The sequence below is a fragment of the Coenobita brevimanus genome, chromosome 15, assembly GCF_032717465.1.
Source record: "Coenobita brevimanus isolate Jiangsu-jjx chromosome 15, ASM3271746v2, whole genome shotgun sequence".
Lineage (NCBI taxonomy): Eukaryota > Metazoa > Arthropoda > Malacostraca > Decapoda > Coenobitidae > Coenobita > Coenobita brevimanus.
In genome coordinates this window covers 3648082-3670347 of record NC_136968.1, presented here as the reverse complement: position 1 = coordinate 3670347, position 22266 = coordinate 3648082, and the positions used below count along the sequence as shown (strand labels likewise).

The 22266-nt window shown below is 42.5% G+C and overlaps 1 non-coding gene across 1 annotated transcript; it reads right to left on the bottom strand.

The window, feature by feature from the left end:
- Positions 1-940: 940 nt before the first annotated feature.
- On the bottom strand, positions 941-1059 carry LOC145390800 (5S ribosomal RNA). The gene has a single exon (XR_013895714.1). It is a non-coding gene; the product is annotated as a 5S ribosomal RNA (ribosomal RNA).
- Between the last annotated feature and the right edge of the window lie 21207 nt (positions 1060-22266).

The following is a 22266-nucleotide window of genomic DNA, read 5'->3' as shown; positions in this document are numbered from 1 at the left end:
CTTGCATGTATAGCCACTTCCCAGCAGTCACATAGTACCCCAATTATGACGTGTATAGATGTTACCGGGCAGATAGGGGTTAATTTGTAACAAGTTCAATCCCACCTCCTCATACTGTTTATGTCCAGCCGTCCAATTTTGTTCATATGCAGTGGACAAGGAAATTACAGCAATGCATACCAACAGCAGAGTGCAGTTAACATATTTCAGTGGAGAAGGATAAATAAGGTTCACCATTTCTGCTAAAGTGAAATTAAATTATACATCTGAACCCAGTAAGATTTGTTCTGTCATTCATTTAAGAAATAAAATTATAGGCTAATAAGAGTAGCAGTGAATTTTATTTTTCCTCAGATGAAATTTTTGCTCATGAGGAAAACAAATGAAGTTAAGACCCATAAAAAAAAAAATCATGTACCGTGAGTATCTAAAGAATTTATTTCCTCTGAAAGCACCGTGCTTATGTGTTCTTACAGTACAGCGAGTCTTCAATATACGAAAGGGATAGGGACCAAAAAAATCTTTCATAATCAGGAATTTCGTATATCGGAACGATTTTCCCCATTGAAATATACATAGAAATGGGGCGATGCATCCCAGGACCCCCTCAGATTCTCCACCTAAACTTTACCCCTCCTATTTTGAAGTAACCAATACACTCAAACCTCGATTTAAGGGACCTCCATTTAAGGGATTTTGGATTTAAGGGACTCCATGTTCTGCTTGGCAAACAGACAGGACCATTCAAAAAGTCAGCTGCTTGAAACATTGATATGTTTCCTTATATAATACCTGTAAAATAATATTCATAATCATTCATTCATTCATTCATTCATTGCCAGACGCCATGTATCCCAAACGGGGTGGCCAAGGGCTTAGAGTTAATTGTTTTACAGGGAGGGGCACTAATCCTCCACCAACCCCACTTGACACGTAGGGATGCCAACAGCATCTGGTGTTCCCAGGCGGTCACCCATCCAAGTACTAACCAGACCCAACGTTGCTTAACTTCGCTGATCGGATGGGAAGCGGTGTACTCAACGTGGTATGGCCGTTCACACTGTATAAATAAGACAAGTAAAACAATCATTGCATTTCATAATAAGATTGTCTTTATTTGTGGTAAAACAATGGACATTTTCAAGTAAGGGACAAGTTGATTCCCCATTTAATCCCTTAAATCTAGGTTTGAGAGTACCTGTTCTACAGCTGCGGGTCCTCGTGGCCTAGGAGGCAGATGAAGATGTAGAGAAGGAGGTGGCCATTTTCTTGTACGGGACATCTCCTTTTTCTTCATCACAGTCCCAACAGTGGAAGCTGCAAGGCCTAAAGCATGCGCAATCTCCGAGACTCCCTGCCCCTCCTCGTGGCGTCTTGTAATTTCCAATTTCCTTTCCAGAGTTAGAGTATGGTGCTGCTGCTTCTTTGCAGTGGGCTCCCCCAATGCTGGAGATGATGCAGGGAGCTTTTTCTCTCCGCATGCGAGCATGGCGCTGTGCACGGTGCCCATTTTGAATTTTTCGTATTTCCTTTCGTATCGCTTTTTGTATCATCGACATATTTTCGTATTGTGGAATTTGTCCTATATTCATTGCTTTTGTACCATTGAAAATTCGTACTTCGGGTTTTCGTATTTCGAAGACTGTAAAATATGCAGTTGTTTGTATGCTGGGATGTGTTTCTCCATATAAAAGCTCACATTGACAGACCATGACATTATCCATATCTCTTCTCACTCCCCTTTCAATTTTTTCCCAATTTTCCTCTTCCCATTTTCTCCTTTCCTCTTTCTCTTCGCCTTCCTGGTACTTCAGTCCTTCCCTTTTATTCAAGTCACATCTGAAGATTGTAAAAGAATGTACACTAATAGAAAGAAAATTTAATAAAATAGTTAAATAATAGTCAGCATCCCCCTACTATTATCATTGGCAATGTTTACATAAGCCCACACAGGCATAATTCAGCCTCTCTCTCTCTCTCTCTCTCTCTCTCTCCTGTGACAGAAACATTTGACTATTTTACTGGAGACTCGCCAATACTATACCCAGAACATGATGTAAATGAAAATACAGTATGTGCTGTGACTACACTCAAGTTCTTCCTCCATCTATCTTTAGCAGTCTTCATAATGGTGGCTTGAGGAAGGGAATGTGGAGTGGGGAATTTTTTTTTTTTACAAGACTATAAACCAATTCTTCACTCACAGCACATGAACTTTGATCCACCTGCCTGTTTTGACCCTTCCTGTGTTGTCTCGACATCTTCCTTTTCCACATAGTGCTTCTAGCAGGCCAGGAACAAGAGACAGAGGAAGATTATACTCTATCCTTTTTATGGCTTTCCAGCTTAACAAAATGAGAGAAGATAATGTGTCTCATGACGAAGATCTCTCTTACAAAATGGAGACATAAGAAGGAAGATGGTACATGATCTTTTTCCTTCCTGTGAAAACAGTGTTATTAATGATCTTAAATGTTTTTATAAATCCATGCCTTGCACACATAAAACAATGGTGATGGCCATTGGAGTCAAAAGCACACAAGAAAAACTTTATAAAAAGAACATACAGTCATGACTCGTTTTACGATGGGGTTATGTCAGGTCATACCTTATCACATACTGATTTTATCGTAAATCGGTAGATTGAAACCCATTATAAAATGAGGGTTACGTCAACTCAACTTCCCAAAGTCACCTAACCAAGACTGAACCATAAATGACAACCCGCCTTCATTCCTTCCTGTGTTGGTCCAAGTCATCTCCAAGTCGTCCCCCCCGAGGCTGGGGGACAGCCTGTGCTTACAGGCACTAGTGGTCAGCTTCTGAGTCATACAGGAACAGGTTAGGGGGAGGGGAATCTGGACCATACCTGCACCAACCTTAGCACTGGGACCCATACCTACACCAACCATAGCACTGGGGCCTACACTGGCACTGACCTTACCACTGGGCACACAAATCCACAGTAATCCCTTAATTCACGCGAACATTTTTCACGCGATTTCGGTTATCCACGAATTTTTCATACAATAATTAAAACATAAAATTATAGTATTCAAATAAATAATTTCAATATATGAGAAAAATAAATACTGTTAAATATAAAAATGCCTACCCGCTGCCAGTGCGCATACATGTGTGTGTGTGTGTGTGTGTGTGTGTGTGTGTGTGTTTGAGTGGGTGGGAGGTTGGTCCACCTTGCACCACGCAGTCAGTTTGAATCCAACGGTCGAACCATGCATGACTGGCGAATCGTTATTTGTGGCTTATTTTTCTTCCTTCCAATGATTGCCTGCCTTGTTTGTCAGCATGGGGCCTAAGCATGGTACTCTAGTGATGCGTGTGGTAACACACCAAAGCGGGCTTGTAAAATGATGTCGCTGACAGAGAAAGTTAAAGTGTTGGACAAACTTAGGGAAGGAATGTCAGCGACAATTCGCCGTCAGGACGATTCCTCATCATATATTTACATACCAATTTATTTAGCAAGTACAGTACACTAGTTTTTTACTTATATGAGGTACAAAATCCCCCTGAAAATTAGTTATTAAAGTATTAATTAATCAATAATAAGTATATTTATAGAATGACGGGGAATTGTCCAGGGTGCGAATTGTCCTGACGGGGAATCGTCCATGTTTTGACGGTGAATTGACTTTTCGGGGAATTGTCTCGGAACTGTATGTTTGGGGTGAATGAGTCAACTGTTTGTACAATAAAGAAGGCAGAACGTAGCATACCGGAGGCAGTGATGGCTAGTGCACCAGACTGTACTAAAATGTCTCCACCTACATCTGTGCTTGTCAGTTTTCAGTAAGTGTTAGGGATTACTGTACTGTAGTATGATGTTTGGCTGAGAGGTGACGATAACAGGGGGGCACACATGAACAAGTTGAAAAGACAGGGCTTTGAAGGGGACCTGAACCATAAGAATGCACTGCACGCCGGGGCCACCATCTTGCCTGAAACAAGCGACGGTCACCTTGTATGTGCCTGGCACTTCCCAATGGTAAAATCGTTATAGCAGGAAATTTATCGTAAATCGGATTTTGGGGTGGAACTTTTCTATTAATGTTGTAGCGAAATATTGTAAACCGAAACATCGTAAAACGAGTACTGTATTTCGCAGCATGTAAGACGCACTTTTTTGTCTCAAAGTTACCTTAAAATATCCCCATGCGTCCTGCACGCTAGACTAAGGCAGGTTAGTTTGGCTCCATTGAGAAGAAACTCTTATAAAGATGATCATCTCACTGCTTAGCAACCACAGGTGTTTTCTACAGTATGCAGACTTGATTTTATTTTAAAAAATAATATACACTAGTATAGTGTGTATATGTAGCTGATTTAAGAAACACGCGAGATCAGAAACACACAAAACTTTCGCGGGTTTGTTTACAGCTCAACTGGCTAACATCGTGAAGATATTTAGCGGTTTAGCAACTTAACAGTTTAGCATCCGCACTATTCCAGCAAGCTAACGTACATGATCACTGGTGAACTGTTTGCTAACCTTCTGAAAGGCAATCATGACCACTTTGCTTGCCATCCATTCACTAACTAGCAAAGCAATCATACTGGAGAGATGCTGGCTAGTGAAACTGCCAAGTCATCAAAACAGACTTTCGTCACGTATGGAAATTCAGTAACCCTAATTAGGTCAGTTACTTTTGTGACATTTTGTGAGTGTATATATGCAGCAGATATTAAAACACGCAAGTTCAAGAACACAAAGCATTCACGGTTTGTTTTCAGCTCAACTGGCCAATACTGTCAAGGGGTTTAGCAGTTTAGCAACTTAGCAGTTCAGTGTCTAGCGTACACCCTACTCTAGCAAGCTAACGTGCTCACTGGTGAACTGTCTGCTAACCTTCTGAAAGGCAATCATGACCACTTTGCCTGCCATCCATTCACTAACTAGCAAAGCAATCATACTCGAGAGATGCTGGCTAGTGAAACTGCCAAGTCATCAAAACAGACTTTCATCACGTATGGAAATTCAGTAACCCTAATTAGGTCAGTTACTTTTGTGACATTTTGTGAGTGTATATATGCAGCAGATATTAAAACATGCAAGTTCAAGAACACAAAGCATTCACGGGATTGTTTTCAGCTCATCTGGCCAATACCGTCAAGGGGTTTAGCGGTTTAGCAACTTAGCAGTTAGTGTCTAGCGTACACCCTACTCTAGCAAGCTAACGTGCTCACTGGTGAACTGTCTGCAAACCTTCTGAAAGGCAATCATAACCACTTTGCATGCCATCCACTTACTAACTAGCAAAGCAGTCATACTGGAGAGATGCTGGCAAGCGAACCTGACAAGTCATCAGAATTGATTTTTGTTGTATATGGAAATTCAATCACCCTCATATGGTTGGCTTCTCTTAGTGACATTTTGTTTCATGCCTGACAAGAGTATCATAGAAGTGAACAGTCTTATTATACCAATAGCGAAAAACAGGAAAAACAGTTGTAACGTTATACAGTACTGCCTGAAGTTACAGCTTCACTTTTTCAGCCAAGTGAAGTACTTTAGCAATGTCTATGGAACTCAGGGCACACCCAATTACAGTATTTTGTTATGAAAATAGGATAAAATTCACTGAGTAGCATAACTGATGCAATATCTGAAATAGCAGTGCCTGACGGGCATTCATATCAGCGTCCGCCATTTCTGCTGTATTCTTACCAGACGAAGCGATCAGAATGATTGACAACGTTCACTCTCTGCATCTCTGCTGCCTAAGCAAAGCTCTCATGATCGGCAATGGGGATCATTTAGGCCGTAACGTCCAAATTTGTTAGGTTAGGTTAGGTTGTAAAATCATTTGCCATTTTGGACGTTACGGTCGAAACGACCAGAATCCTAAGGTGTAGGTGAGAGTTTGGTGTGGGTGTAGTTAGGGAAGTAGAAGTGGGAAGAGTCAGGCTAGGGAACTGATAATCTGCTTATTATAATCCCTTCAGCCCAGCAATGTATTTTATAGGGTAGTTTATTCATGCTCGCCATATGATTTTATTAAGTTCAGGAAACATGTACTGAGGAGGTTAATGTGGGCTGTATCAAATGCCCCAAGTCTGAATATCGCCTGTGCTCAGTTAAAACGATTGCCAAGTTAAAGTCATATGAAGTGTGGTATAAGCAATTCAGTGGATGGTACTGAGGACCATTTACTGTATGAAAGTGACAGTGAAACAGTGATGATGACCGTGGTGATGACTTCCAGTGATGCTTCAGGACTTGGGGGAAGTAGTGATGAATTCTCAGGATTTGAAGATGAGTGAAATTTTCATCATGTCAGTAATATGAAGTGAATATAGGTTTTAGGTGATCATGACAGATGCAACCATGGAAAGTTTAGGATCAATGGTGCTGTACACCTTTAGTCTTGCACTGACGATGTTTGGATGAATAAATTGTTTGAGATGTTTCATGTCCTTAAGTGATGATATTTATATTGAACTACGAAATACATTTTGATGTTTTGGGCATATAATAAAGCCACTGGGTACTCCAAAACGGACTGATGTAAATGTGTCAGAGGCGAGCGAATGTTGCATGTGGCGTGTACGTGTGTGTGTATGTGTGTGTGTGTGTGTACCATAGCGACTAGAAGGCAGCAGTGTTAAGACCAAAAATGGATGTTTTCACAGTACTGGAATGTTTTGAGATGGATGTCTGTTTTTAGCAAATTCTGGTAAGAGAAATATGCATTTTTAATTGTTGATGCTGGAAGGAAAACAGCTGACAGTAAGGGAGTGATACTGGGAGAAGAGGGTAGAGACAGTTGTCTAGCACTTGGGATGCAGCAGTGTTGCTAAGAGATAGTTTCACCATTCTCGACATGATTTGGGATGAATGTCTGTTTTTAGTAAATTGTGATCAGTGAAGAACGTATTTTTAACTGTTGATGCTGCAAGGGAAACATCGCTGACAGTGAGGAAGTGATACTGAGAGGAAGGGGTAGAGACTGCTGTCTAGCGACTGGGAGGCAGCAGTGTTACTAAGGTGTAACAATGGATGTTTTCACCATAGTCAGTATGTTTTGAAATGAATGTTTATAGTAAATTATGATCAGTGAAGCATGCATTTTTAATTGTTGATGCTGCAAGGCATACATAGCTGACAGTGAAGGAGTGATACTGAGAGAAGAGAGTAAAAACAGCTGTCTATCCCGTTCCCAAGCAGCCTTGCTATATTGAACTTTGGTTGTAAAACATTGTAAGTTGTGTATTTACAAGTGCTACCTTTTTATATTATTTGTGAAGGTAATTACAGGTTAGTTAGAGTGCATGATTAATGATGGTAGTAGTCTGATATTGTGCTTGAGTCAAGGCAATGTGAGGAAATTCCGTAACAGGTGTGGAATATGACGGGGTTCTTTTAGGATAAATGAACTGATGTGAACATTCATTGTATTTTATGTTTTCGTCAGTGAATGAAAGAATAGAGTTTATTGACTTCATTTGTGGTTTTAAATTCGTAAAATATTAAAAACAGTGTTTATATCAGTTTACTGATACATATTTATCGACAAAGTTGAGATGGCCTCATGGTTTGAAGTCACGTTTTGTTAAGACGGGGTTTTGTTTTCTCTTTTCCTGTATCATTCTTTGTACATAAAAGAAGAAACTAAAGGATGATGAGCAGTACTGAATAGATTCTGAAAGGTGAGTGTGTATCTAAGTGATAGTGGCTCATATCAGTCACGTTTTATCAAGAAGGGGCATTGTTTTCTTTTCCTGTACCATTCTTTGTATATAAAAAAAAGAAACCAAAGGCTGATGATCAGTAATGAATAGATTCTGAAAGGTGAGTGTGTATCTGTGTGGTAATGGCTCTTATCAAGAAACCTTACTGCAGTCTTGGTTGGGGCAAACTTTTTTTTCCACAGAACTGCCCTGCCAGAATTAGGGTGCGTCTTTCACAATGCTGCGTCTTACATGCCGCGAAATACGGTAATGACTGTACAGTAAAATGTCACTACAACAGACTTCAATAGACTGGAATTCACTTTAATTGGAGACGAGGAGCGGACCGGACTAATTCTTATAGCAAAACCACCTGAGTGCCTGGGATGGTAGCGTAGGGTCGTGTAAACATACCAGTGACCTTCGTTCCCTTCCCATAATTGTTCACAGTTTTTTATAGCTCGCACCAGCTCGACGTCACTGACACTGGTACTGTAAAGGGTTGTTCAACATCTGGGGTTATTAAGAGGTTAATGGAATACATTATTGTATGCATCAATATTCTCTCCCTCACATATACAGTAATCCCTCCTATATCCGACATAATAGAGCCATAGGCAGGTCCGGATAGTGGTCCTGTCTGGATATTGGGACCCAGCTTATGGACTTGTACTTATGGACCCTAACTCAGAGAAACACCCATACAACTCCCTCTGGACTTGCATAGCACCTATTTAAGACCCAAATCACACCAATAAGGCACATAAAAGACTGAAATAAATGCAAATGAAGCATAAAATGAGGTTTTTGAGGCAGGTTCATACAATATTCAACATTCTGGGTTCTTACAAGTCCCTGGCTCCTTGACTGGTACTTATGGACCCTAACCTAGCCTAACTCAGAAAAACACCTTCCTACTGCACATGCATAGCTCCTAACACCCTATTCACACCAGTAAAGGACATTAAAGAGTGAAATGAGGTGTTTGAGGTAAGTATAGTATGGAAAAGTACAGTATGAAACATTCTGCCTACTTACAGCAAGTCTATGGCCATCTCGATGAATAACCGCCTCCTCTCGGACTCTTACAGTAAGAAGGATTTCCTGAAGCACTTGCAGTACACTGTTCATGAAGTCTTGCACTGAACTTAGTCAATCGCACTCAGAAATCCATTCTCTTCACAGTTCGCACTCTTGTCTAACTTATGCTCCATTGTAACTTACTAAGTGTTGCACTCTGCACTTTAACTTTTCCCACTTTTCTAACCATTTTCTAAAGCTAAAACAAACAAGTCTATTTACGTTAAAATTAGTTCAAAAATTGTCTTCTCACTCACAACTGTAAATCCTTAACACAACACACTGTTTTTTTCACTGCACAACACTGTAAATTCCCGTGTGGTCTAGTGGAGAAGTTCTTGCTGTTTAATCACTGTCAGAGTCCAAGAGTATCACTGGCAGGTGACCTAGGAGTGCGTCGCTGGGTTGTGGTGATGGCGTACCCACTGCAGACGACACTGAAGATAGACGCAAACTCACGTCGAGCGGTGACTCCACTGTGGCTGATGGGCTGGGCTGTGGCTCGGAGCATGAGGGCCTGTCTTGGGGAGGCAACGGAGTGGAGCCAGGGCTGGGCACAGCGGGGGTCACGGGCCTGAAAAAACTGTCAATCATTGATTGACGCAAGCAACGACGATTCTGATGATTGATGATGCGCTGCCTGAAAGCACGCACTTCCTCCACAAGTCCCAAGGGCCCCATCTCCCTGTCGCAGTCCGGGTGTTCCAGGTAGTCGAGAACGAACTCTAGGTGTTCCCGGAGTGCGCTCAGCTTGGGGATGGCTGGAGTAGTGTCATGCTGAGAGGAGTCCGCATCATCGTCGCCGTCCTCGTCGGAATCTTCAAGCTGGGTACTGACACCTGCAACTGAAGATGCCATCTTGATATCAGACAATGTCTGATACCCAGGATCGCCCTCGTCGTCATCCAACCACTTACGCACATCGTCCACATCAACATCGTCGCCATGCGTACGTAGACGTGCATGGAAGTCATCCACGTCAAAACCTAGGAAATCGTACTCCACATCCATTCCGAGAAGCAGACGAGACCAACCATTTTCTAGAGTCTTGACAGGGACTTCCTTCCATGCACTGGCCCAGTTGTAGATTGCAGACCTGATGTTGTAGTGGCGAAGGTTTTCCAAAGTCTGCTGGCCTCGCGTGTCCTGTCCCTCCCTGCGCTCGTCCTCGTCCTCGAGAACAACCATCACTTCGTCCAGGAACTTCCTTTGGTATAGGCGCTTTGTTGCCACGATCACTCTTTGGTCCATTGGTTGGATGAGAGCAGTCGTATTAGGTGGCAGAAACATGCACCTAATCCGGCCATTCTCAGCCACCAAGTCCTCGTCGCACGGGTGAGCAGGTGCACTGTCGAGGAGAAGGAGGGCCTTTACCTGGTCACCCGGGATTCCCAGTGTCTTCGTCTGGTAATGTATGACCTCCTTGACAAAGTGGCGGTGGAACCAGTCTTTGAAGATCTGGGCTGTAAACCATGCCTTCAAAGAATGGTACCAGACGACAGGAAGGACATCTATCACCCCACAAAGACACCGAGGCTGCTTTGTACGGTCAACAATAACGGGTTTAAGCCGGTGCATGCCGTTAGCATTGGCACAACACAAAGAAGATATCCATTGCTTGGAGAGCTTGCGGCCAGGTACACGCTTCTCCGTCTCCTCGGCTAGAGTGTTCGTTGGCAAAGAGCGATAGAATAAACCAGTTTCGTCAGCATTGTAGACTTGACCGAGAGTGAGGCCCTCCCTGTCGATCAAGCCTTTCACCTTGTGCCGAAACTCGTCAACTCCATCCTCGTTAGTGTCCAAAGCTTCGCCATGAGCTTTACGGTTGGTAAGGCCATGCCGTAACTTGAACCCGAAGAGCCAACCCTCGGATGCCTTGAAGTCTAGGACGTCGTGAAGCCTGGTGAACTTCTCAGCAGCAGCCTTCAGCTCCGTACCACGTACCATCACACCAGCAGCACGTTGCTGTCGATACCAAATCAACGTGGAGCGGTCGACTTCAGCAAACTTGGGAGTAAACATCACCTTCCTCTCCACGTTGCGTTTGCTTCTTGATGAGAAGTCAGCTGTGTACTGCATGAGTTTGTCTTGGGATCTCTTGATATTGAACAAAGTAGACCGGGCCAGGTTGAACTCGCGGAGGATGCAGGAAGAAGACCACCCTGCATCTACTTTCTCCAACATCTCCTGTTTCTTCTCCAGAGTCAACACCACTCTCTTCCTCTTCTCAGGCGGCGGGGCCATCATCACACACACAAAGGAGAGGCACGAGAGCAGCAGGAGTGCCTGCAGCAGGTAAGGCACCACCACAAAAGGGAGCACATGGGCAGCCATGACGACGAGCATGCACTCGCGACAAGAGACAGGCAGAAAGTGGGGAGGATGCAGCGGCGCTCTGTTGGACGTCGGAGGAATGACACACCACAACAAAGCTGTCCCGCGCTGCACGCGGCAAGTTCAAATTACGGGCGGGAAAAATTCTCTTTTTTTTTTCGAATTTTTTGCGGTTTTCAGACCATTTTGGGAATATTGGATCCCGGGACGATATTGTCCGGTTAGTGGGGATGTTCGGATATTGGGCGTTCGGATATTAGGGGGATTACTAGACAAAAACGAACAAAAGTTTGAGCGCCAAATGTACATTTAACTTTCAGCAGAAAGACCTTGCCAATTCAATTAATATTCATCCCCTTTATTTTCAATATTTTTCCGATTATTGCGATTATATCGGCATATGCTCCACAGGCAGGATTGCATGAAGCAGAGAAAGTTAGATTTTGGGATGATTTAATACATGTAGTGGGTGGTATGCGGGATGATGTGATAGTGATTTTGGGAGGGGACTTTAATGGTCATGTAGGTGAAGCAGCACAAGGTTATGAAGGAGTGCATGGGGGATGTGCGTATGGTCTAAGGAATGCAGAAGGGGAAAGGATACTCGAGTTTGGGGAGGCAACGGACATGATTGTGTGCAACACATATTTTAGGAAAAGAGACAGCAGGTTAATTACGTATGAGTCTGGGGGAAATAGCAGTCAGATAGATTATTTTCTGGTTAGAAGGGTCGATAGGAGGTTAGTGAGGGATGTTAAAGTTATAGGAAGTGAGGAGTGTGTGCAGCAGCACAAACTATTGATTTGTGATATGGTGCTTAATGAACAAGTGATGAAAAAGAGAACTTATGTACCTAGGAGGAAAATATGGAAGCTGAAAAACCAAGTAGTAAGGGATGCCTTCTATAGCGAGTTGAGGAGAGTGGTGGCTGAACAGGGAGCTGTAGACACAGGCGTTAATGAACAGTACAGAGCCCTGAAGAACAATTTCTTGAGAGTTACTGATGTAACATGTGGTTGGACAAGAGGACCACCAAGACATAAAGTAACTTGGTGGTGGGATGAGGGTGTAGAAGCTGCAGTTAAGGAGAAAAGAAGGCTTTGCCGGGAATGGAAGAAGGGTGGTAGCAAAGAGGAATATTTGGCTGCCAAGCGTAGGGCTAGAAGATAGGTATACAGGGCAAAGTCTGAGTCACAGAGACTATTACTTGATAACCTAAATCATGGGGAAAGGAAAAATATGATATTTAGGGTGGCAGGTCAAGTGAAGAGGGATAATTGGGATATTATAGGTGAGCAGTGTGTGAAGAATGATGAAGGAAGGGTAGTGGTGAACAGTGAGGATATTAAAGATGCATGGAGAGAGCATTATAACCGGTTATTGAATGAGGAGTTTGACTGGGACACAAAAGGTTTGGAACCAGCAAATCCAGTGTCTGGCCCTTGGCCTTTGATTGATACTGCTACTGTGAGTGAGGCAATAGGCAGGATGAGGGTGGGGAAGGCAGCAGGTGTGTCTGGGTTGACTGCTGAAATGTTGAAGGCCTCAGGTGATATAGGGGTGAGTTTAGTCACTGACCTGATAAATAGGATTATTTATGAGTTTTTTGTCCCAGATGATTGTCTGAAGAGTGTAATTGTAAATGTGTATAAAGAGAAGGGTGATGCCCAGGAAAGAGGAAATTATAGAGGTATAAAGCTTTTAGATCAGATAATGAAGGTAATGGAGAGAGTTTTAGAAGGTATGAGCTGTTTGCTGATGATACAGTATTGTTGAGTGAAGATGAATGGGAGTTGCAAGGTTTGGTGAATGAATTTGGGACAGTGTGTAGGAGGAGGAAGCTGAAAGTTAATGTAAACAAAAGTAAAGTTATGGTGTTTGAGAGGAATGAAGTCACAGAGTGTGCAGTGAGGTTGGATGGTGAGGATATGGAGAATGTGAGTGCATTCAAGTACTTGGGTAGTGTGATGAGTAAGGATGGAACTTTGGGGGATGAAGTACGTGAAAGGGTACAGCAGGGAAGGAAGGTTGTTGGCACACTGAAAGCAGTGATGAGAAATAGGGAGGTGAGTATGGAAGTTAAGAAGTCACTGCATGATGGTATTGTGATCCCTACCCTGACGTATGGAAGCGAGGCGTGGACCTTGCAAGAGGGGAACAAGTCAAGAGTGAGAGCAGTGGAAATGAGTTACTTGAGAGGAGCATGTGGAGTGACATGGAGGGACAGGTTGACGAATGAAGAAGTGAAGGAACGTTGTGGGGTAGATGTGGATGTGGTTGAAAAGATTAGGAGAAATACACTGAGGTGGTTTGGACATGTGGAGAGGATGGAGAATGAAAGACTGACTAAGAGGGTGTATGTAGGTGAGGTGGAGGGAGGGAGAGGGAGGGGTAGACCGAGGATGAGGTGGAGGGATGGAGTTGAGAGGTATTTGAGGGAGGGGGGGGTGAGTTGGGGGGAGGGGAGTCAAATGGTGGGTGACAGAGTGACTTGGAGGCGTTTTGTCTGCGGCCACCCTTTGCGGGATTAGGGCGTCGGGCTATAGATAGATAGATAGATGATTAGAGAAAGAGTGAATATTGATGAGATGCAATTTGGGATTATGCCAGGTAAGGGGACCACTGATGATATATTCATTGTTCGACAGCTTCAGGAAAAATATATTGGTAAGAGAAGGGATCTTTATTTTGCTTTTGTTGATATGGAAAAGGCGACAGAGTCCCTAGAGAGGTGGTGAAGTGGGCAATGAGAAATCTTGGGTTGGAGGAGTGGCTGGTTAGGGTGGTTATGGCTGTGTATGAGGGTGCTCACACCCAGATAAGAGTGAATGGAGATTTGAGTGATGAGTTTTCCGTGAATGTTGGTGTGCATCAGGGGTCAGTCTTGAGTCCCATGTTGTTTATCATGGTACTTGAAGCCCTCTCACATGACTTTAGAAACAGACTCCCGTGGGAGTTGTTGTATGCTGATGATTTGGTGTTGATTTCAGAGAATGAAAGGGAGGCAGAGGAAAGGTTTGGGAAGTGGAGAGATGGTATGGGGCACAAGGGTTTAAGGGTAAATGCAGATAAAACAAAAGTGATGATAACTAGGGTTGGTGGCGGTACTGTCAAAGACGAGGGAGAGTGGCCATGTGCAGTTTGCCACAAGGGCGTGGGAAGTAATTCCATCTTGTGCGGTGTGTGTGATAAATGGGTGCATAAGAGATGTAGTGGTATCAGAGGTAGACTGCGAGATAATGCTGATTTTATGTGTACGGCGTGTCGGGGTGAGCAGGTGGAGATTGTCAGACGTGAAAGGATTGAACTTGCTGGTGAATCTCTTGAGTGTGTGGAAGAGTTTTGTTATTGTGCTGGAGGTGGGGCTGGAGCTAGCTGTGTGGCCAGGGTGAGAAGTGGGAAGAAGTTCAGGGAGCTCTTGCCTCTCATGACATTGAGAGGACTCTCCCTACGTGCTAAGGGGTCTTTGTATGTAGCATGTGTTAGAAGTGTAATGCTGTATGGTAGTGAGACCTGGGCAGTGAAGGAGGAAGATAGTCGCCGGCTCAGACGTACAGAAACGACAATGATTAGGTGGATGTGCAGTGCGTCCCTGCGTCCAAGGCCTGGAGGGGCTGGGTTTATGATGGAAGAGTTGAGAGGTAGGATGGGACTTGAGTGTATTGGTGTTGTGATGAGGAGGGGTAGATTGAGATGGTTTGGACATGTGGAGAGGATGGGGGATGATAATTGAGTGAGGAAGGTGAGAAGTGTTAATATTGGGGGTGGGGTTATGAGGGGTAGACCGAGAAAGACATGGGATGAGGTCATTAAGTGTGACCTCAGGGTTAAGGGACTGAACAGGGAGGCTGCAATGGATCGTGCAGCATGGAGAGCCGCCATTAGGTGACCAAGGCCGACACATGCAAGCATGTTGGAGCCTTTAAAAACGAAAACGAAAGAACTCTCTAATTAGTAAAGTTTTTAATTATGAATTTGGAAAGTATGGGGTTGTGTTGTATTTGAAAAGTGTTTAAAATTAAGTTGTAACAATAAAGTAGTGTATTCTCAAAATGTAAAAAAATTAGAAAAGTGGTCTACATTAATATTAACCCGCCGTGTGCCGGCAGACTTTGGACCCTCATGGAGCCGTGGTGCCAGCCAATTTTCAACTTTTTTTTTTTTTCCCTAGATAGGTTAGAAATGATGAGAAAACATGGAGAACAACCATAAAGTACTCACAGAAGCCATTTACAGTGTAGGTCAATTTTTAGGTCAATTCCCCTTGAGCAGACGGCTGAAAACTTCGGAGTAATGCCCATAGACTTCACCGCCCACCGCCGCCACAGAGCAAGAGGAGGCTGAAGCCGTGCAATTTCTTCATTGGTAACTGCTATTAGAGCCAAGGACACTCTTGCTGGGTATATAGATGATACAGGAAGTGTCCCCAAGCATAGTTATGTATGTTGGCGCATTATGACAAGCGAGTGAGTGAGTTGGATTGCTCATATAATGAGTGTAATGAATGTTATTCTACGTTTCTGAGGTAGAAAGTCTGTGCCCACATGCATTATACTGTACATTATATTTGTTTTCCACATAACTTAAAATTCTTTTCATAGGCTACGCACTCTTGGTGTTTTTTCTCTCACACTCAACGCACTGCTGTTCTCTTTTCTCGCACAGCAAGATTTTCGCGCAATATCCTTTCATTTAGTATATTTTCTCGCACACACACACACACGCATGCATACTAACTTATTTTATTTTACTTACTATTATAATACTAACACTATAGTCGCGGCACACAACTCTGAGGTTGTCATTATTGTACTTGTTTTTTTTATGCTAGGAAGAAGGAACCAAAGGCCATGAGCCCACAAAACTGTTCCTTCCAAGAGAATGACAAAAAACAAGAGAGAGACAAATTCAAGATCCGATCATTTCGAGATGCCTGGACACACTGTGTTTGAAAGACTGGAGATCATAGCTAGCAGGAAATACAGACAGAGGGAGACAGTTCCAGAGCTGACCTGTTGCATAAATGAAGGACTGGGAGTGACGGTTAACTCTTGCATTAGAGTGTTGGACAGAAAAGGGATGAGAGTTTGCTGCTAAACGGGTGCTATGCACCCGTCGTAGAGATGGAGGGATGCAAGCAGACAGTTCAGAGGAGCAGTGACCATTGAAGTAGCGATAGAAAAGAGATAAAGATGCAACAGTGCAGTGACGAGACATAGGTTGAAGGGAGCCAGTAAGAGGAGGAGAGTTTATGAGACGAAAAGCCTTTGACTCCACCCTACTGAGAAGAGCTGTATGTGGGGAGCCTCCCCACACGTGAGAGTTGTACTCTACACAGGGGCGGATAAAACCCGTGTATAAAGTCAACAACTGTGTAGGGGTAAAGAAGGAATGGAGTCGGCTTAGCACACGTAATCTCTTGGAAGAAGATTTTACAAGAGATGCAATATGATCTTTCCAAGACAAGTCCCGAGTGAATGAAACCCCAAGCATATTCAAGGGTGATGCAGGATTAAGCTGAATATTATTAAACATTAAAGGGTATAATATGGTGTGAAATCGGATGCAGTTTTGAATGATAGGTTGCCAGGGCACGATAATAAAAACCTCAGAATCCTGCCTCGTGACTATAGTTTCTTATCATATTACACTTACTTATAAGATAATTATCATTACATATTACAGTTACAGGATATACATTTCACTTGCATCTTTTTTTTCCACTCTTCATATGTTCAGTTAGTAGTGGAAGAGGGTGTGATATTCCTCAAAGCAGGGAGTGATACATAAACCCACGTCATACTCAGCGCACTGGTAGCATGAGTCAGAAGGTGGCTGGTCTTTAGGCCATATACTTAGTCTTTCTTGGCGATGCTGTTTCATCATCACTGCTTGTTTCCACGTCTGGTTGAACGTAATCTTTATCAGCCACATCGTTGTCTATTGGTGAATCACTTTCACCATCATGAGGGACAAACAAAAGGGCATCAGTCTCAGGCTGGGAAAGACCATGGTGTGACATGATGTTCACACAAGCAGTGACAAAGTAGGACTGAGGAGCGGGCCTCCCACGCTTCACGGGAGTGGCCTGGGTGACTCAGTGTGGGTTTAGATGCAGGAAGGGTGTGTGCGTGTCCATGCCAGTCATCTCCCACCAAATTTGAAAATTCTTGTGTTGACACCTCTTGCGATTAAAGACTGTACAGGTATGGCTTTGGCATTGTCTGCAGAAGTAGGCACCGCTGTACCTGTACGGCTCCAGCACTTGGCGGGATAATATTGATATAAATTCAAGACAAAAAGCATTAATCACACGGCACTCAAGGTACAAGCTATACCTCCAGTTCCCATCCATGATTCAGCTCCTGCCAGTGAAGACAGTCAGGAGGATGATTCACTGTTCCTTGATGATGACCCTTAAGATAATGGGTAATGATTCTGAAGGATTTGCTCACCAGGTGCTGAATGATGATAAACACTCGGCAAGTCGGGGGAAGAGTCAGGTGAGCTAAGCGAGTCGGAATGGTTACGTAAGAAAATAATTTGTTTTTATTGCATATGAGTTTTACTGTGTCCAAGTCTTGCTTAAATTTCACTGTGTTATACAATGAATTATGCATAATGAGAAAGTCTGTGGAAACCAGAGTCAAAGAGAATGTTCTGAGATGGTATGGTCATGTGGAGAGAATGGATGACAGTAGACTTGTGAAAAAGGTATATCTGAGCGAATTGGAAGGAGGGAGGAGGTGAGATACGCCAAGGAGAAGGTGGAGCAATATGGTGGATGAGTGTGTAAGGAAGAGAGGTATGGAAGTCGGTGAGGCAAGGGGACTGACAAGAGATTGAGCTGGCTGGATGAGTGTTGTGAGAAGTGCATGATCAAGGATTTGGCACCCCTTTTTAATGTGACACTGTTAAGATTGACTCTATTGGATACGTTTATATGAAGCTACAGAATGTGGTGAATGTTTTTGACATATCAGATAGAGCCAGGATCCTGGGGCTTGAATGATGAGTGAATAGAAGCGTGGATTGGGCAGACTTGGGCTGTCTGGACGTTCCAATTCTACACCTTGCCCATGGGTGGAAAAGGAGGCCCAGATGATGATGCAATTAATTATTTATAGTGGCATTTGAGAATTGTGGTAGGTGGTGGTGACCATCATCCTCTCACTTGATGTAGTGCTGCCTACTCCTTCCTTAGCCTTTATCATTCTTTTTCTGTGCCTGCCCTCCTCTCTTCCTATTTCTCCCATCTTTCCTGTCACTTCTTATTGCTTTTCTTTCATTTACAGGTGGCTTTACATCGAGTGACAAGCCTAATGGTTTCCTGTAAGCCAAGAAACCATTTACAACGCTGGGTGGTAACCATATAACCAAACCATACGTACTCCCTACGTGTCAGCAAGTGGGTTGGTGGAGGGTTAGTGCCCCTCCCCATAAAACAACTAACTTAAAGTCAAATGGCCACCTCTTACAAGATTATGGCATCTGGCAGTAGGTAGGTACTGTAGGTAGCTAGGCATTTGAGAAACGATAAGAGGCAAATGGGATATTGCCACGAGTTAGTAGGAACTGGTGGAGTGAAGCAGGATGATGGCCATGATGCTTTTCATGTATGAAAATATCATCTTGTGTGTGTTACATACCATATGGCCTTTCTCAAGTCTAAAACTTGCTAAAATTATACGAGTTGTGCAGCAGACTACTTATACTATTATATGAGAGAATAATTTGGATTTAGAGGTAAATGTGAGTGGATACTGCCGTGAGTCAGAAGGAATACGGCTATTTGCAAGTACAGGTAACTCGCACGGAACACGTGGGTTTCGTTCCTACCGTGCCGTGTTAGGTGCGAAATCACGTATATTTAAACTACTCCGTATTTTGCTCCCTAGACCCCCCAAATGTGTTGTTTTGCTGTTATCTGTCACTGGTAATCACTAGAAAGCACTTTAAGTGTTTAGAAGGTTTATTTAATGTTATAACTCACAAATACAGTACTCCACAGCGAAACTTCAACACACAAATACTGCACGTAAACACAAGGAAACATTCCGACGCCGATGATAGGTAATCATATAAATCAGGTTAACTGGTACCAGTGCTTTAACTTACAAGTACATACCAGAACAGTACATTTTTAACTTAGAAATGTAGTATTGTGATATCGAATGATTTCAGTACATAATCTGTTAGGAATGGCTGGAAAAAAAAAAAAATGTTATGAATACATTTTCACCTTTTTGATATACGTTTATGGTAGTTTCGAGTTATTTTTTACGTTATCGTTGTGCCCATGCTTGGAAAAGGGAGCGAAAGAGTTGAATTTTCAGTCCTAAATGAGAAAACTGTACGTCCTCCAAGGCTAGACTCTGCCACGGGAGAGTAAAGTGGAGGGTCAGTCCGATTAGCAATGATGAAGTTGTGTCACAACTTCCAGCTCCCACACCACGAGAATGGGTAAAAATAGAATCGTAATGCAGTTTCAGAACTAACATTAAGTCTAATTATTACGAATACAGATACAAAGCAGAAATAAATACGTTTACAGACGGGGAAAACGTACTTCTTCCGTCATAACATGTTCATCTTTCTCTATCATTTTACGTTCATCTTTATCATTTTACTTTATTTTTGCAACATATATTGCTATCTCGTAAACAGGGTGGTTGTTTGTGTTTTGCAAGGGAGGAAAAACATTGTATTTTCTGTCTGGGTCGAGATAATGGGTGTAACTATGTGTGGTTAGGCATGGCCACGAGCAAGAAAATCGTACATCCACTCATCACGATAGCAGATGGTGAACTGACTGATGATACATGAGAGGGTGAAGTCAAGGTCAGTCTCATGTCCCAGATTTTCGTTCACTTCCCGAAAGTTTTCACAGTTTTCTACACGTTGCATTGCATCAAATGATCCAAACCTTTACAGCAAACCTGAGCAAATAGGTAAAGATACCAAGACAAAAATGTATTTTTTTCTTATTATAAGTCTTTAACGAACAAACAAAAAAGGCAATATTCCGATGCCGATCATGGGTAATCACATAAATCAGGTTAACTGGTTTCAAGGCTTTATTTAATGCTTTAATTGCTTATAAGTACATACCAGAACAGTAAATATTTAACTTACAAATACAGTACTGTAGAAAAGCAGTACAGTAAGAGTTTAACGAACAAACAAAAAAAGGCAATATTCCGACGCCGATCATGGGTAATCATATAATTCGGGTTAACTGGTTACAAGGCTTTATTTAATTATTTAACTTTACTTAAGTGCTTACAAGAACAGTACATACGAGAACAGTAAATATTTAACTTACAAATACTGTACAGTACTGTGGAAAAAACGAACAAATAAAAAAGGCAATATTCTGACGCCTATCAGGTAAACTGGTTATAAGACTTTATTTCTTGCTTTAACGTTATTTAATAGTATTTTAAGTTGCACATAAACTTACCAGAACAGTACAGTACTGTAAATATTTAACTTATAAATACTGTGCTACTGTACTCGGGAATGTCTTACTGAATAATTTCCCGCCTAGATCGTCACGTAATCAAAACAAACCACACGCTGTGGTGACGTTCGAGGATTTGATCTTTCAAAGGCCTCTCCTGCGTTAATTTGTAGTTTTCATAAGGGTTCTTTAATCTTACGTTGTCTTATATGTATCCCAGCCCTTACCGTGTATAATTGCGAGCGCGTTCCGTGAGATCGTGTTCCGTGCGAGTTACCTGTACACAAAAATCGTGAGTTTGGCAGAAATCGAATTTGGCATGGTATGGCCCAAATAAAGTAAACGCTAAACTTGGGTACCCACTGTATATGTATTATACCATTTGATTATTGTAGTGAATGTATAATTCAGTACAGTACTGCAATGGTAGTGAAAACAGTTGCTGACGCTACAGTGAAAACCAGTTGGTGCAATCCGGACTAATATAAGATGTAGTGCGAAAAGTCAGGGTTGGCAGGGGGAAGTCCAGATATCTCTTTTTTCGGAATGGCTTGGGCCCCAATTAGTCCATTGTAGTGAGGTTTTACTGTACTTGAAATGAGACAGTTATACACTAGTGAAATGAGAGTCTTAGTGCTAATGTATGGCAAGTGGCATATGTTACAAGAATATGGTTAACAAAATGTACACATTCAATTTCAGGAATGAAATGGAATAACAAAATTTAAGCTGTGAATTTTTTATTGTTACCGCAGTCACAGTAAGTTTATAATCATTATTGTCGATGGCTGCTGGAATTTTAGAGCAAGCCTTATGTTATGTTTCAGAAGTTCTGTATGTGAAATAAATTGCTTCATATTCATGAAAATTTGTTTGCATCATTATAGTGTAGCTTGCGGTTAATGGGAATTATATACGATCCCTTTAGTCAGAGAGTTGTCTTGTAAGCTGAATGGTGCTGCTGGCAGTAGCTGGAATGAAATACAAACATTGTCTTCATATTGAAGGGGTTAATGACAGTCTGACTGCAGTTAATGTAAACTGTGTTCATATTAAGATTATTGCATGCAAAATAATGGTAAGGTCCAATGTATAAAATAAGCATTAAGGAAGAAGTGCCTCGAATCTTCCTCTGCCATCTAGAATACGGCCCATAGCGCTCCTCAATGACCCCCAGATGTCTACCACAGGTTCATCAGCACCGGAGGAAGCTACCAATTGGCGGAAGAAGAGACGCCGCATCCTCACCATAAGGGACAAGATCAAGTTGTTGCGGAAAGTTGATCACGGTGCTTCTATCAAAGAGGTAGCCAGACTGTATAATGTTTCAGTCTCAACTGTTTATGTCTTAAAGGCACGGAAGTCTAGGCTACTTAACTTTTATGCCCAGTCTAAGAATCGAAAACGTATGTATGTAACAAATGTTCACCCACCAAAGAAGGTTCAGTCAGTGAGTCTTGATGAAGCCTTAATGAAATGGTTCAGGATGAAGCACAGAGAGCGAGTGTGCATTACAGACCCAATGTTGATAGAACAAGCTAAGTTGTTTCATGAAAAACTTGGTGTTAAGGGTAAATGTGATTATACCAATCGATGGCTGCACAGATTTAAAGTGAGGCATGGAATTGACTTTCATACTGTGAGTGGAGAGGGGCATCTCACAGATGTGGAGGCAGCCAATAAATTCGTGTGCGAGT